Source organism: Siphateles boraxobius, unplaced genomic scaffold, assembly GCF_051911475.1.
Source record: "Siphateles boraxobius isolate OS27281-9 unplaced genomic scaffold, OSU_SipBor_1 65, whole genome shotgun sequence".
NCBI classification, from domain to species: Eukaryota; Metazoa; Chordata; class Actinopteri; order Cypriniformes; family Leuciscidae; genus Siphateles; species Siphateles boraxobius.
In genome coordinates, this window is record NW_027509192.1 from 3,626,007 (window position 1) to 3,640,350 (window position 14,344).

A 14,344-nucleotide genomic window follows, 5' to 3' on the forward strand; every position below is an offset into this window, starting at 1 on the left:
ACTATCTGAATCTGAAAATAGGCATCCTTCAGATCTAGAGAAATAAACCAGTCCCTCGGCCGAACGTGCGCGAGGATTTTCCTGGTCGTAAGCATTTTGAACGGTCTTTTTGCAAGCACTTTGTTCAAATATCTCAGATCTAGGATAGGTCTGAAGGCTCCGTCCTTCTTGGGTACGAGAAAATATCGGCTGTAAAAGCCTGACTCGCTCAGGGAAGGCGGTACCTTTTCTATAGCCCCTTTGCACAGCAGCTTTGCTATTTCTGCGTGAAGTAGGTGTGCTACTTCCGCATTCACTATCGTCGCGGTCCAGGCTTGAAAGCGCGGGGGACGGCGAATGAATTGAAGTTTATAGCCCTGCTTTATTGTGCTCAATACCGATTCTGAAATCCCTGGGATAGTTTCCCACGCAGCTATGTGAGCCGCTAGGGGGCGAATGGCCTCCGGGTTCAGACCGCCGCCATTTGCGGGCTTGTGAAACTGAACTGGAGCCGAGAGTTCTGGGCAATGGCCGCTCGCTGACAGCCGAAACCGGCTGACTTATGTGAGATGTCCCGATCATAAGGGATGGGGAACATACTTTTACCACACTTTGACGCGCGAGCAGCGCTCTGGGCGGAAGGGCTCTCTGTAAGCGTGAGCGCGCGCACGCGGGCACGAAACTTACAACTGTATCTGACGCCTCGATCATAATAGATGGGGATCGCTTTATTAACGCCCTGTGTTTTGTGATAACACTTAAACGCGCAGGCGGGGCCCGGGGGGAGGTTTGTGTTAGCAAGCGTGAGCGCTCTCTGGCGGGCACGAGACTTACGTTCATAACCTGCTTCTTTGATCGTGTAACAGAGCGGGAAGATAGTGGACACAGACCTGTGGACACATTTCTTACATTCAACACTCGAGCGGCTTTTCTGCGCTTTATGAGAGTGTGCTCTGTGAGTGACACGGGATTTGGAGTGCTTATGTGTAGGGGTGAACACTGGGGCGTGGGCACATTCACTACACTTAAAACACTGACGGCGTGAGCCGGACCAGACATTATACTCTTTTTGAGATTTCTCTGGGTCACCGTGAAAACGGCGTTTGTGTGCAGGCGAGAGGGTGAATAAACCGGCTCGTTGGCTGCTAGTTGAACCACTGCAGTAGCCTGTTCGAAGGGGACTGACAGGGAAATTAACTTTGACGGCGGTCCGGCCGCTGTTAGGAGGGCTTTGCGTGCTCGGACTTCAGCGTGATTCTTTGCCGAGGCCCTCTGGGGGGTGGCGGTCTGTGACGGCTGTCTGAGCGCGATCTAGGGCGGCCGCCCTGACGTCGCTGCGAAGGCTGAGGCTGAGGCTGTGCTGGACGCTGGGTGCTGGTTCGCACAGGAGGCTGGCTTTGTCTCTCGCGAGAGCAGCCTGTGGCGGAACTCGAGCGTCGCGGCAGGAAGAGGTTCATTGCCTGCGTGGTCTTTTGCACCACAGAGAAGCGGTCAACGATCCCGTTCACCGCTGGGCCGAAGAGACCAGTGGGGGAAAGCGGCGCGTTCAGAAAGGTGGCTCGCTCAGTTTCCCTCATATCCGCAAGCGTTAACCAGAGGTGCCTCTCCGTCACGGTTAACGCGGCCATGGCTCGTCCGATGGCTTGGGCTGCGGCTTTGGTGGCGCGGAGAGATAGATCCGTCGCGCTTCTCAAATCCGTAACCGCAGCTGGGTCCCGGCCCTTCTCATCCCATAACGTAAGTTATGCGCATAAGTTCCGCGTCAGCTCCAGCGCGGGTACGGGTGGATTCCTGGATTGACGAGGTGGCGGAATGAAGCGACCATTCCTCGCTGTCTGATGCCAGGATAGAGCAGCAGTCTCTTGTGACGTGTCCCTCGGACTCATCCTCCGAAGCGACGGCAGTGAGGCTCGCAAGCGGCAGCTGCGCGTCAGTGTGGAGAGGTGGGGAAGGCGAGAGCGAGGCTCGAGGGAGGTTCTCCGGCGAGCGCGTCGCTGTGGCCACAGGTTCCGGCTGTCTCAGGGAACGGCGCTTCTTTCTGCGCGGTCCCACAGGGGGCGGAGTGACTGCTGTGGTGTTGAAAACTTCGAGTCGAGCCCTCAGGGTCGACAGCGGAAGCTCCTCACAGAGCTCGCAGCCCCTCGGACGCGAGGGCGAGCTCTGCGTGTTCCAGGCCCAGGCAGAGAGCGCAGATCAGGTGGCGGTCTCCGGCGCTGAGCGGGGCTTTACACGAGCCACAGGAAGTGCGAGGCATCTTTAAAAAGACGCTCGCTGCTCTTTTAGAATAATATGCAAGGCAAAAAGGATACGTCGCCGGATAGCGTAGCTCGCACGGATGGCTGAAGGTGGCGAAGACGGCCGGCTTCCTCAGCGCTGTCCCAGGCTGGCTGTTCGCTGTTCGACGGCGGCGGTGGCTTCTCTCAAATCCAGCGATGCGAAGAGCTCGCTGAAGAGTCGAAAAATCAGAGAATTCAGCCTACAGCCCCTATTTTGTACGCTAAGCCACGCCTATCTGGCGGGCTGTGACGCTATAAAGGCGCGGGCGCCCTTCATTGGGCGTGACGTCACGCCGGGCTCACTGGTAGGCTGCAGCAGTTGCCCGCAGGGCAGCCAATGAGCAGGCGAGATGGCCTGCTCTAGGTCTGCTAGCTGCTGCACTGCGTTGACAAGGTATACAAAATTAAGGATAATTTTTTGGCTTCAGTATCTCGAGAAGATGAATCTTTTCCGTAGCGTAAAGCTAAACTTACGCAATACGAGAGAACCTCTCGTAAGAGAACTGTATTCGCATCACTGACATTATCTTATAATATGATGTTCCCTAGATTGAACTTGCAGAGAAGTACCGAGGTCAGACCTGTGGACTCTGTGGAAACTACAACGGCAACAAGAATGACGATATTTCTGAAAACTGTAAACATGATTTTTTGATCAAATGACCTAGAAAAACATTTTCTGTACAGATTATTTTGAATGCCAGGCACAATCTAAACACCTCATCGCTGTATATACATAGTAATAGTATGACATTAACCAACTAATCTCTCTCAGGTCTGGCCACATGCAGTGGCGCCACCAGGGCCACCCCTGGCCGACTCCTTGCCACCCCACTGGCCACCCCAATGGCCAGTATAAATTTTAGTAGCATCAGTTATGCATTTCATAAATAAGTCAAACATATTCTTTAATAAAAGAAGACGGGAAATTATGTGTCGTGACGTGCTTTTTAAGTGCCAAATGGTTACATTATACTGTTACAGCAGCTTTTTGATGGGTCTTTGCCACGTTTTGACAAGCAGGGATGCAAACAGCGCGCTTTTCGGCGCGTCCCGCTTTTTTCACGTCAGTTTGGGTGACAAAGTCATCTGAAGTCATAGCTTAATGTGAGGGACAGAAGTGTATTTACATCATTAAAGTATACGGAAACTCGTTTTCCCTCCTCTGCGGCTGTCAATCATTCTCCATTCATATTCAAAAAGCGCGCGCGCCTCTTGGATGCACGGTAAAACTCTCTCCAATATGATATATTCACATTATAATGCATGATCTGTAGATAAAAGGCTGTAGATTTGCATAAAATTACTTTATTTTGTTGGAGTTTGTTGCTGTTTTTAAACGACTCACTACCGTGTGCTTGCTAGATCACACACATCACAAGGACTATGAATCGGCATCAAACGCACAATAACTGGAATTTAAAACTGTGAAACAAAGGAACAAATCGCACATTCTGCACCCGCGAATCCCGCGATGCGCATACACGCTGTTTTTCATGTTATCATGGGTTTGCGCACTGAAATATTAATGAAGCCAATATATTTTGTTATACCTAGCCTGCTCAATACATATAAAATTGTGAAATGTATGATTGCCTGATTGAATTTTATAAGAGAACTAATAGTAATTTGTTTTTATTAACCTATTTAGATTTTATAAAATTACTGTGCAGATTTTTTCAAGAATTACTTTTCGCTGCTGATTTATACACTCATTAAGTTTATTAAAAATTCATAATACATTTATGTAATATTTAAAGGTGTTAACTGTAATCTTACAATTCAAAATAATAACTTAAAAGGATTAAATACATCACAATTATGTAAGTATCTGGAACTATGCCGCGGGCGAGGGCCCTTATATACATCATATCTATATAATATATTTCATTATATATCTTATATATATCCATTGAAAATGTATGAATGGTATACTGTCCTTGTCCAGAAAGGAAATAAAGACATCATCAAAGTAGTCCATGTGACATCAGTGGGTTAGTTAGAATGTTTTGAAGCATCGGAAATACATTTTGGTCCAAAAATAACAAAAACTACGACTTTATTCAGCATTGTATTGTCTTCCGGTTCTGTTGGGGATCCGCGTTCACGAGTCCGCAGTGACGCTGATGACGTAAGACGCTGCTGACGTGTATCTGGTGCGTCCGTGTATTCGGGTTCAAATAAATATGGCTGGGCAAAAAAATGCAAGTCATCCTCTGTGTGGAAATCCTTAGACATGTTTGTGAAGATTGTTTTGTTTCCAGCGTGCGTCTCCCTCAGACTGTAAACGAAGCTCTGGCGCACCAGACAAACGTCAGCAGCGTCTTACGTCAGCAGCGTCACTGAACGCGGATCCACAACAGAACCGGAAGACAATAAATGCTGAATAAAGTCCTAGTTTTTGTTATTTTTGGACCAAAATGTATTTCCGATGCTTCAAAACATTCTATCTAACCCACTGATGTCACATGGACTACTTTGATGATGTCTTTATTTCCTTTCTGGACAAGGACAGTATACCGTTCATACATTTTCAATGGAGGGACAAAAAGCTCTCGGACTAAATCTAAAATATCTTAAACTGTGTTCTGAAGATGAACGGAGCTCTTACGGGCTTGGAGCGACATGAGGGTGAGTCATTAATGACATCATTTTCATTTTTGGGTGAACTAACCCTTTAATATACAGTACCTCTCCAGATAGATAATCTGATATGTTGACCAATCTGTCTGTTTATGGTCTTACAAGAGCCCTCAGTCTATTTCCAGCATACAAAAGATAGTATTTACCTAAACCACTTTGTTGTGCGTTATCTTTGATATTCATTAAAAGTCACTGAACATGTCTGGCATGGAATAATAATTATAAGCAATGACAATAAGGCAAAACATTGGTTATTTGAAATAAATGCTGTTATAAATGAATGTTATCCTTTTCATTGAAGTAAAATTGACAGTTTGTTTCTTAGGCCAAGAGATCTTGTTTTGGATCTGGGCCTCAAAGGCTCTAGACTTTAGACTTCAGGATTAGGGGTCTTGTATTGTTCTGGGACTTTGGGGGTTTGACTCCAGCTGTAGTGCCTATTAAAGTCATGCTTTTTTCAAATTCAAAATCTAAGTCATATCTCCCGTCAATCCTTACTTCCCAGGGTATGAAAATTGAATGTGTTTTTTAAGTACAGATATCTTGGTATTTTAATTAATGAATCTCTTTCTTTTAGCCTTCATACTCAGCAGCTAGCAAAAAGACTTAAAAGACTTAACTTAAATTAGGATTTTACTTCAGAATCAAATCCTGCCTTTCGTTTAAATCTAGAAAGAGGCTGGTTGCTGTCACGTTTATGTCTTTACGTGACTATGGTTATGTTTTATATATGCATGCGTCCTGTTGTAAACTTCTTCCTTCTTAGAAAAACTCAGAAGCGAAAACCAGGAGACTTATTTAAGCAGGATTCTTTATTTGCTGTAGTCTGCTTAGTACCCAAGTCAAGTCAAGTCTAGTCTAACTAAGGCAGTATGCATTGAGTTCATATATACATTTCAAGGGGGAGGGATTACATTGTGATGAACAAAGCATGTAAATGAGCTGAGACAACGAGAACAGGAAAAGCCTAGCCGTCTCGTACTGAGATGGGACAGTCAGGAATATCCCGCTGGGAACCCCTACCGTTTGCAGAGATTTCCTGGTCTCATGTAGTTTATATACATTTCAAGGGTGAGGGATTACATTGTGATGAACAAAGCATGTAAATGAGCTGAGACAACGAGAACAGGAAAAGCCTAGCCGTCTCCTACTGAGATGGGACAGTCAGGAATATCCCGCTGGGAACCCCTACCGTTTGCAGAGATTTCCTGGTCTCATCATTTCTAAACTTTCTCAATAAAAAATACTATTGTATTGGAAATCTAAATTAAACATTTAAATAAATTTGTAATCCTACAGTCCTCTCAAAGTTTACATGCACTGGGCACTGTATACCATGGATCTCTGAGGTTCATCACTGGTATGAAAGCCCTCACTCACCATTGTGAACTGTATGAACATGTTGGATGGCCCTCACTATCACGGAGACTTCAACACTTATCTTCAACTACAAGGCTATTTTAGGTCTCCTCCCATCCTACCTTCTGACTTATATCAGTATAAATAGTACCGGGACTTATAATCATCGTTCCCAGGATCTTTTCCTGCTATCTGTCCCAAAGGTCTGAACTGAGCTAGGAAAAAAGGCTTTTAAGTTTGCGGCTCCCTCTGCTTGGAACAATTTACAGAAATCCATTAAACTTACTGAGCTCGTCTAATTGGTTGCTTTTACGAGGTTGTTGATTGACATGGAGGCAGCCACATCTGGCTGCATGTTTTACCTAATGTGTTTTTAGTATTGTGGTTGACTTTGAAAGATTTGCTGTGTAAGTAGTTTTATGTTTCTAGTGTTTTTGCATATTTTATGTTTGTATGTACTGTATGTGGTATTACTGCTGCCTGTCTTGGCCAGGACACTCTTGAAAAAGAGATTTTTTAATCTCAATGAGTCTTTTCCTGGTTAAATACAGGTATAATGATAAAGGCCATGGGAAAGAAAAATAAAGATGTACAGAAAATTTGCACCTGCCTCAAACACATCAACATGCATGCCATAGCCATTTTTGAGAATGTTTCTGATTTTGGTCTTTTCTTGTAAGATGCGTAGACCCCTCGGGGACTCCACGTGAAGTACGGCAAGGTTTAAAACTGTTAACTTCATAGCCACTCGTTAAAGAAGCGTTACAATGGCTTTTCTTTCTTTTTTTTTCAGTTCGGCATTTTAAGTATCACTGTGAGGACTGCGTCTGTGAAAAGGCCAGCCAATCAGTGATCTGTAAACCCAAGAAGTGTCCTGATGTGAACCCTGTGAGCTGCAATGAGCCTGGCTTCATGCTTTTCAATGTCACCGATCCCTCAGATCCGTGTTGCAGCAAGCAAGTTTGCAGGAGATGAGTTTGTTTCTTTTGTTTTAAAATTGAAGTGTCAAGTCTCCTCACACTCTGTTCCATTTAGATTTAGATTGTGCTGTCAGCATGTGCCCAAATGGATCATGTACACAAGGGTCCTGTATTTATAATGCATCAAACAACACCAGACATGTTCTCAAGGTACATTAGAAAAAAAATTCTCTATCTTTTCAGTTCATGTGACGAGTCTGCTCTTTTTCTCAGTCTTTATGTAGTCTGTCTGTCTTTTTATAGGATGGAGAGGAGTACAATTTTAAATGTGAAACTGTTACTTGCCGTGAAATGAATGGTGTAGTGGCTTTCCTATGAGCCCAGGAAAGGTGGTAAGGTGTTCTTCACGCATAGTTAAAACAATGCACACAGCGGTATCCGTTTGAACAGGTTTTTTTTTTTTGTCCATTTAATGAGATGTTTACAGAGTTTACAATGCATTGGTTCTATGGTAAAAACCATATATTCCCACCAACTGTCCCTTTCTGATTCAACCCAATTTAGGAGTTTAAAGCTCCAGTAGGTAACTTTTGTAAACAGATATTTGTTAAAACTGTCATTATATAGAATATGAGACAGATTATCTGTGAAAAAATCAAGCTCCTCTGGCTCCTCCCTGTGGTCCTATTGCCATTTGCAGAACTACACCGCTCCCGGTCAGAAACAACCAATCAGAGCCAGGAGGAATGTCTTAGCAGTGTCAATCACGCTCGTGTACGCGCTGATCACCCCTCTCTTGCACAGCGCGAGCGCGTACCGTCGTTCAAACTCAAGATTGCCGGTGTGCTGCAGCTGTGCTATTGGCGGAGAAACAACCTAAACTGCCAATTTCTCGAGTGGCACCTGCTCATAAAACAAAGGAAAAAGACTGATGACGATAAACAAGCGAAAAATAAATAATTAGACAGAGCCCATTGACCCATTGTGTCAAAACTCTAGCAGCATAACATGTAGATAAAATGTCACGCACTGTGGTAAGCAACAATTGAAACCTGCTAATTCACTGGCTTTTCATGTTGCTGAAATAATGTACTAGCAAACCGTATCTAGCATTACATATCACTTGTATAATTACTTACATACTGTAATGTTAGTTACCGTTATATTAATGTTATATTACTAGCTATTTATAACTTATAGAAAGAGTGCAACGTTATAAAGATACATGTATTGCAAAATACATGATGATTTGAGGACCAAGTTTGTAGTCAAAGTATGGGCAGGCCATAGTCAATGTAAAGCATATTGTTGATGTTTCGTCACTATTAGTGAATGTTCCATAACTGTTTATAATCCGCCGTCATCGGTGGTCCTGCTTACTAGCCTGCGAGTTCACGGCAGGCTCCGCTGTGGGGGAGGAGCTGTGGAGGGAGGGCTGTAGCGCAGCAGAGAGCAAGGGGGTTGGACCTGTAAGTTGTGCTTCTTCAAATTTTCAGGCTAAGTCAACGTTTTCTCAAAACTCCTTACTGCAGCTTTAAATACCATGTGATGGAACGGGTGTGGCTTTCACCTGCACCACTGATGCACACCGCCATCTAGTGGCTCCTACAAATGGCTCGTTTGTGACTGAGAAAACCAACACAGAATGTCCTTACTTGAGTTCACAAGACTGTAGGCCTGTAAGTAGTAGCTCTAGCTTCAACTTCACACATCATTCACTTGTTCAGTTGATTTTGAATAGTTGAAGCATTTTCATATACTACCCTTGTTCTAATCTGATTGTACACATTTCTACAGTCATTGAGGAAGTTTTTGTACAGCACCAAAGCAGCATTATTTTCTCAGATATTCACTTCATTGTTGATTAGTTGCATTGTGGCATGTACATCCATCCAGCTTCTGCTTTATTAAAATTATAAAATTTGTTTTTCAATCCAAGGGAGTTGAATATCTGAAAAAAGAAGGAGAGTGCTGTGGATCATGTACACAAGATGTCTGTATTTACAATGCAACAGACAACACCACTCATAGTCTCAAGGTACTTTTAAATACATTCTCAAACTTTTCTTCATCATTACAGTTTATTAGAAAAACAATCTGCTCTTTTCTTCAATCCTCATGGATTCTGTCTGTATTTTGTTAGCATGGAGAAGTTCACAGTTACACATGTGAAACTGTTACCTGTCATCAAATAAATGGCTCGTTCATCACTGAGAAGACCAAATCAGAATGTCATTACTTGAGTTCACAAGACTGTGAGCCTGTAAGTAGAAGCTCTAGCTTCAAATCAACACGTTTTTTTTTTCGCCTTTGTTAAGATAGGACAGTAGTAATTAGATTGGTCAGGAAGCGAAGTGTGAGAGAAAGGAGGACAGAGTAAGAAAGGATCATAAGCTGGGACTTGAACTCAGGTCACCTGAGGCACAACCACTCTACGTATATAAATATATGTGCACCAAAAATGTAAAAATAAATATATTATTTGCAATTTTAAAAATCTTTTTTTTTACATATACATGTATGTCTGTATATACGTGTGTGTATATATGTGTGTATATATATATATGTGTATATATATATATGTGTATATATATATGTGTACGCACGCACACACAATATTTTTTCTGGTCTTCAATCCTCATGGATTCTGTCTGTCTTTTGTGGAGAAGTCCACAGTTACACATCATGAATTTAATGGCTTATTTGTGACCGAGAAGATCAAAACGGAATGTCCTTATTTGAGTTCACAAGACTGTGGGCCTGTAAGTAGAAGCTCTAGCTGCAACTCCACGTCAAACACTTCTGGGTGCATTTTTTTTTTTTTGGGCCGATGCTTATTTCAAATCTTTGATCATTATTTACGTTTGCCCAGCCCTAATGCAGCATTTTGTGCTCACATTCTGTGTTACTTTTTACATATTTGTTTTCCTACCAAATATTGTTTACATTTTTTTAAATGTAGTAAAAGGTGCCAGTGGATTATTAAAACTACTGTATAAACTTGTTTTTCACTCCAAGGGGTTTGAATATGTGAAAAATGAGAGAGAGTGCTGTGGAACGTGTACACAAGATGCCTGTATTTATAATGCGCCAGACAACACCAGACATGTTCTCAAGGTACATTCAATGAAAACATTAACAAACTTTTCTTTATATTTTCAGTTCATCAGACAATTAATCTGCTCTGTTTTACTTATGTACCGGTCTCTCATTTTGTTTAGGATGGAAAAGAGTACAATTTCAAATGTATGAATGCTACTTGTCTGAAAAGGAATGGCACGTTTATGACAATCGAGAGCTTTAAACAATGCCCACCCTTTAATCCAGATGACTGTGTTCCTGTAAGTAGAGTATCTGTAATTCGAGGAGCACACATTACACCCTTGTTCTGCTTGTGTGCCTGTTGCTTTCTTGTACTGCTTGAGTGCGTATTTTACATATTTCATATATTTGTTTTTGTCAATGATCTCAAAACATTATCACAGCCATAGAAACGCATTCAAATAGTCATAATTTACTCAAGATCATATTATTCCAAGCAATGAAAGAGGATGGGGGCCCATAAAATGACCAAAAAAAGCACTATAAAATATATCATAAAAGTTCTGGTCTACTTTGTGTGAGGAACAAAATTTCAGTTCTACCAGAAAGACTCGGGAGAATAATACTGTAACAATTAACCATTTATTAACAGCCCAGCAAGCAATATTATGATATAAAGTTATTTTGGCATAGCCCGTAGCTCGCAATCTGAGAGTACGTACTCAGCATTTCCTGTCTGAAGACGAAGGCAGGGGAGCAGCCGACACCCTGTGAGGTACGGGAAGGGACCATGGTAAATGGAAGCTCAGCATCTGCGAACTCAGACATGTGTAAGTAGCTCTACCTCTCGTACCTATCGTTTATACCACAAGTATTAGAACATGATTGGATAGATGAGAAGGTAATGCGTAACAAGTGAGTCTTCCCGGCAGAACTTACCGTATGCTAGAGCTTCATTTCACTAAAAATCTTGATTGAAAGTCTTGATTTTCACACAATGAAAGTGAATGTTGATCATTGATCAACATTCACTTTCATTGTGTGAAAAAGAGCAGCTTGGATATTCTGCTGCAGTATACAGTAAATAACTCCTTTTGTGAAATAAAGTCATACAGGTGGCAAAATGGTATGGGTCAAAATTTTCCTTTAAAGATTATGAAAGTAGTTGGAACTGTTTGAACTTTGGGTTATAGAATTTCATGTAATGTAACAAGAAAATGAAATGTAAATTGTAGTAAATCAAAGAAAATGTACAATATGTTTTGGAAAAGGAATTTTTCTCATATGGCTGTGATAAATGTTTTGTATGGAAGCTTTGTTTTTTAAACTAAGAATTGCGAGGTATCAACTCTCAAAGGTAATTGAGACTTTATATCTCAGAATTCTTTTTTTTTTCTTGTCAGAATTGACTGACTATGAGCATTGAAACACTCAGATGAAGTCTGACTGATTAATGAAACATACGCAACAGATTATTCAGCAAACTCTGCTCTTTTATTATCAGCACTTCATCTTCTGCTCTTCTCTGGCTTTTCCAGTCAAACTCTCATCATGGTCATAGAAGACTGATATCTTCTGGCAGGGATTTGACGTCCGGGGTTGGATTTAATATATCTGATATTTCTGACGTTGAGATCCATCATATCTAACATCAAGCTTCCATAGTTTTGAGGGAATTGATCATACTTTACAAAATTTCTAAGCAATATTTCCTTTCTATTATTCGTGTCCTTACAGGGAACAGAGCAATTTGACAAAGATGGATGCTGCAGGATCTGTAAGATATTGTTTACTTGAACAAAAACTGTATGAATGTAGAAGTCACTTCCTGTACTGGCCACTGCGACGACGGATCAATGTGAGAGCATTACACACCTAATTGATCACACACATATTTTTTCTAACAAATTCTCAGAAGAACCATAAAAGTCTTTACTTTTTTTAAAGAGTAAAGGTATTTACAGAATAAAACTAATGACAACTCGTTTATTTTCCATTAATTTTAAAATTAGGTTTGCAGCCGGGTTACCATGTCTAAATACAGTCTAAAACTTTTTTTGATTTATGTTGTTTAATTTAATTAAGGAGAAAAATGACAATATTGATTTCGTAGTTTTTTTTATTGTTATTAGTATTTATTTAAAATGAGCTTGTTGAATATCAATTCAACAGATTGATAAAATGATGATGTGTGATTTTGATTGAACACCGTTGAGAGAAGGTCAATACCTCGGATGTGAGAGAAAACACAACCAAGAATACGGACATTTGATGTGTTTTAAACTGGCTACTTTTCATGCTATGTTGATTTTATGTTGGATAATAATGTATCTATTGGTTTAATCTGCTATATAGTATATTATACCATTACTGCTGATCTGTCATACTAAGAAGGCAACAATTTTAAAATATATAGCCGAAAATGACAATACCTATGATTTAAACTGATTGTTGTAGTGTATTAATGGCTAAAATTAGTTTGGCAAATATTGCACCACTTATTTTTTTCTTTGTGGTTTGATCTAGTGGTATAGTTAACTCTAAGCATAATCTATTTAGTTATTTCTTGAAGGGGGCATTTAAAAAAATCTTTAGAATATTCTTTTTGGTAATGTATATAATTATGTATTTTTCCTTCCAATTAAATAAAAAAAAATCGTAATAAAGCACAATAAAGAGCATCAATAAAAGTCTCTTGTTTTTTTTTTTTTTCTAGAAAAGTGCCCGTCTGCATAGCCTACATTGATAGTACAAATCATTGGAGTACAAATTTTGATCTGAAAGTAATTTTGCCTGTACGTGTTTGCCTGTATATTTATCAGTATCTTAATTTATAATTTTATGTTATTTGGCATTGTAGCCCATACTTAAATGTAATCTCTAGTACATGGTTTCATATTTACAGTGAAAAAGCTCCTAAAACTGTTCTATACCCAATGTTTATTTTAGATTTTGAATCCCACTGTACATAAAGCCTTCAGCACCTGGCCGGAGGAAATGTATTACCTACATCTTACCATAAGAGGTCCCTGTCGTCAAGCTACTCAAGGGGACAAATTTCCCTCAGTTGATTTTTTCCCATTTCTGTTGACATCAGTGCTCCCGAAACAATTATCCACATATGTTCTTATTTTAGCATATTATAGAAAAGCAGATTTTGATTAATTAGTTGTTGTTATTTTTTAGAATAAAAATCATAGTTAACCACAGGCTGTCCAATACAATAACGGCGTTATTTCAATGTGTCTCATCATAACGCAGCCTACAGTATCGATCGTCACTCGTTTGATCGAGCACCGATTTGACTCCGATTTCGGGCTTTTGTCCAAGTAGCAGTCTAACAAGATAAGGTATCTACGTACATCATTTAAAAAATGAACCTCTTTCAACTGTAAGTCCCTATATTATTCCTTAATTAATAGCTAATGAAATATTGCATTATTTTCAGGTAACCGTTAACATTTGTAAAAAAAGTAAATAGCTTATACTAACATAGAAACAATCTTTGACGTTTTGGTTCCATAGGCTATTGCAGTAATTTAACAAGACTTTCATTTAAAAATCCCTGGTGGCCTCAGATTATCATCCACATCACACTCAATATAACCTAAGTGTGAATGCTGAATCCATACCATCAGTATCTCTGCAGGCTTCTTATATTGCTTGAAGAAGACTTTGTCCCAGAGGTAATTTACTATCCATCGTCAAGAGGTGGAGTGTTCAGAAATGGAGAATAAAATATGATTTAAACATGATGCCATGTTTATTATCTTAAATATAGCCTGCTGTAGTGTTCATATTTTGAACAAAGTTGAGCTAATCTGCTTGTATCCACATCTGGGACATCATCACTGTCCCCGTTGAGACAACATCTATCCTCAAGAGCTGATGTGAGCTCTCTGTCAGCACTTGCTCTTTTATAGTGTCTTTAAGGAAGTGTAATCTGATTAGGCTTATTCACAATTATAATATTATCTTTCAGTCCTATCAACATTTAATGTTCTGGTGGTGTTTGAGAATAAATAAATAGAAAGCTTGACAGGGTAAAAACTTTCAGTCACGCACATTTATCGCTGCTATCATCTCAAACTAACAAGGATGTGAGTCATGAAAGAACCATGAAGA

The 14,344-nt window shown here is 40.6% G+C and overlaps 2 long non-coding RNA genes across 2 annotated transcripts; both read left to right on the top strand.

Moving 5' to 3' along the window:
* Positions 1-7,060: 7,060 nt before the first annotated feature.
* LOC143720671 (uncharacterized) lies at positions 7,061-8,851 on the top strand. Its single transcript, XR_013196614.1, has 3 exons — positions 7,061-7,387; positions 7,481-7,743; positions 8,710-8,851. It is a non-coding gene; the product is annotated as an uncharacterized LOC143720671 (long non-coding RNA).
* A 467-nt stretch (positions 8,852-9,318) lies between these two features.
* Positions 9,319-12,794, top strand: LOC143720668 (uncharacterized). The gene is made up of 5 exons (XR_013196610.1): positions 9,319-9,440; positions 10,196-10,294; positions 10,399-10,518; positions 11,957-12,077; positions 12,392-12,794. It is a non-coding gene; the product is annotated as an uncharacterized LOC143720668 (long non-coding RNA).
* The last annotated feature ends 1,550 nt before the right edge of the window (positions 12,795-14,344 follow it).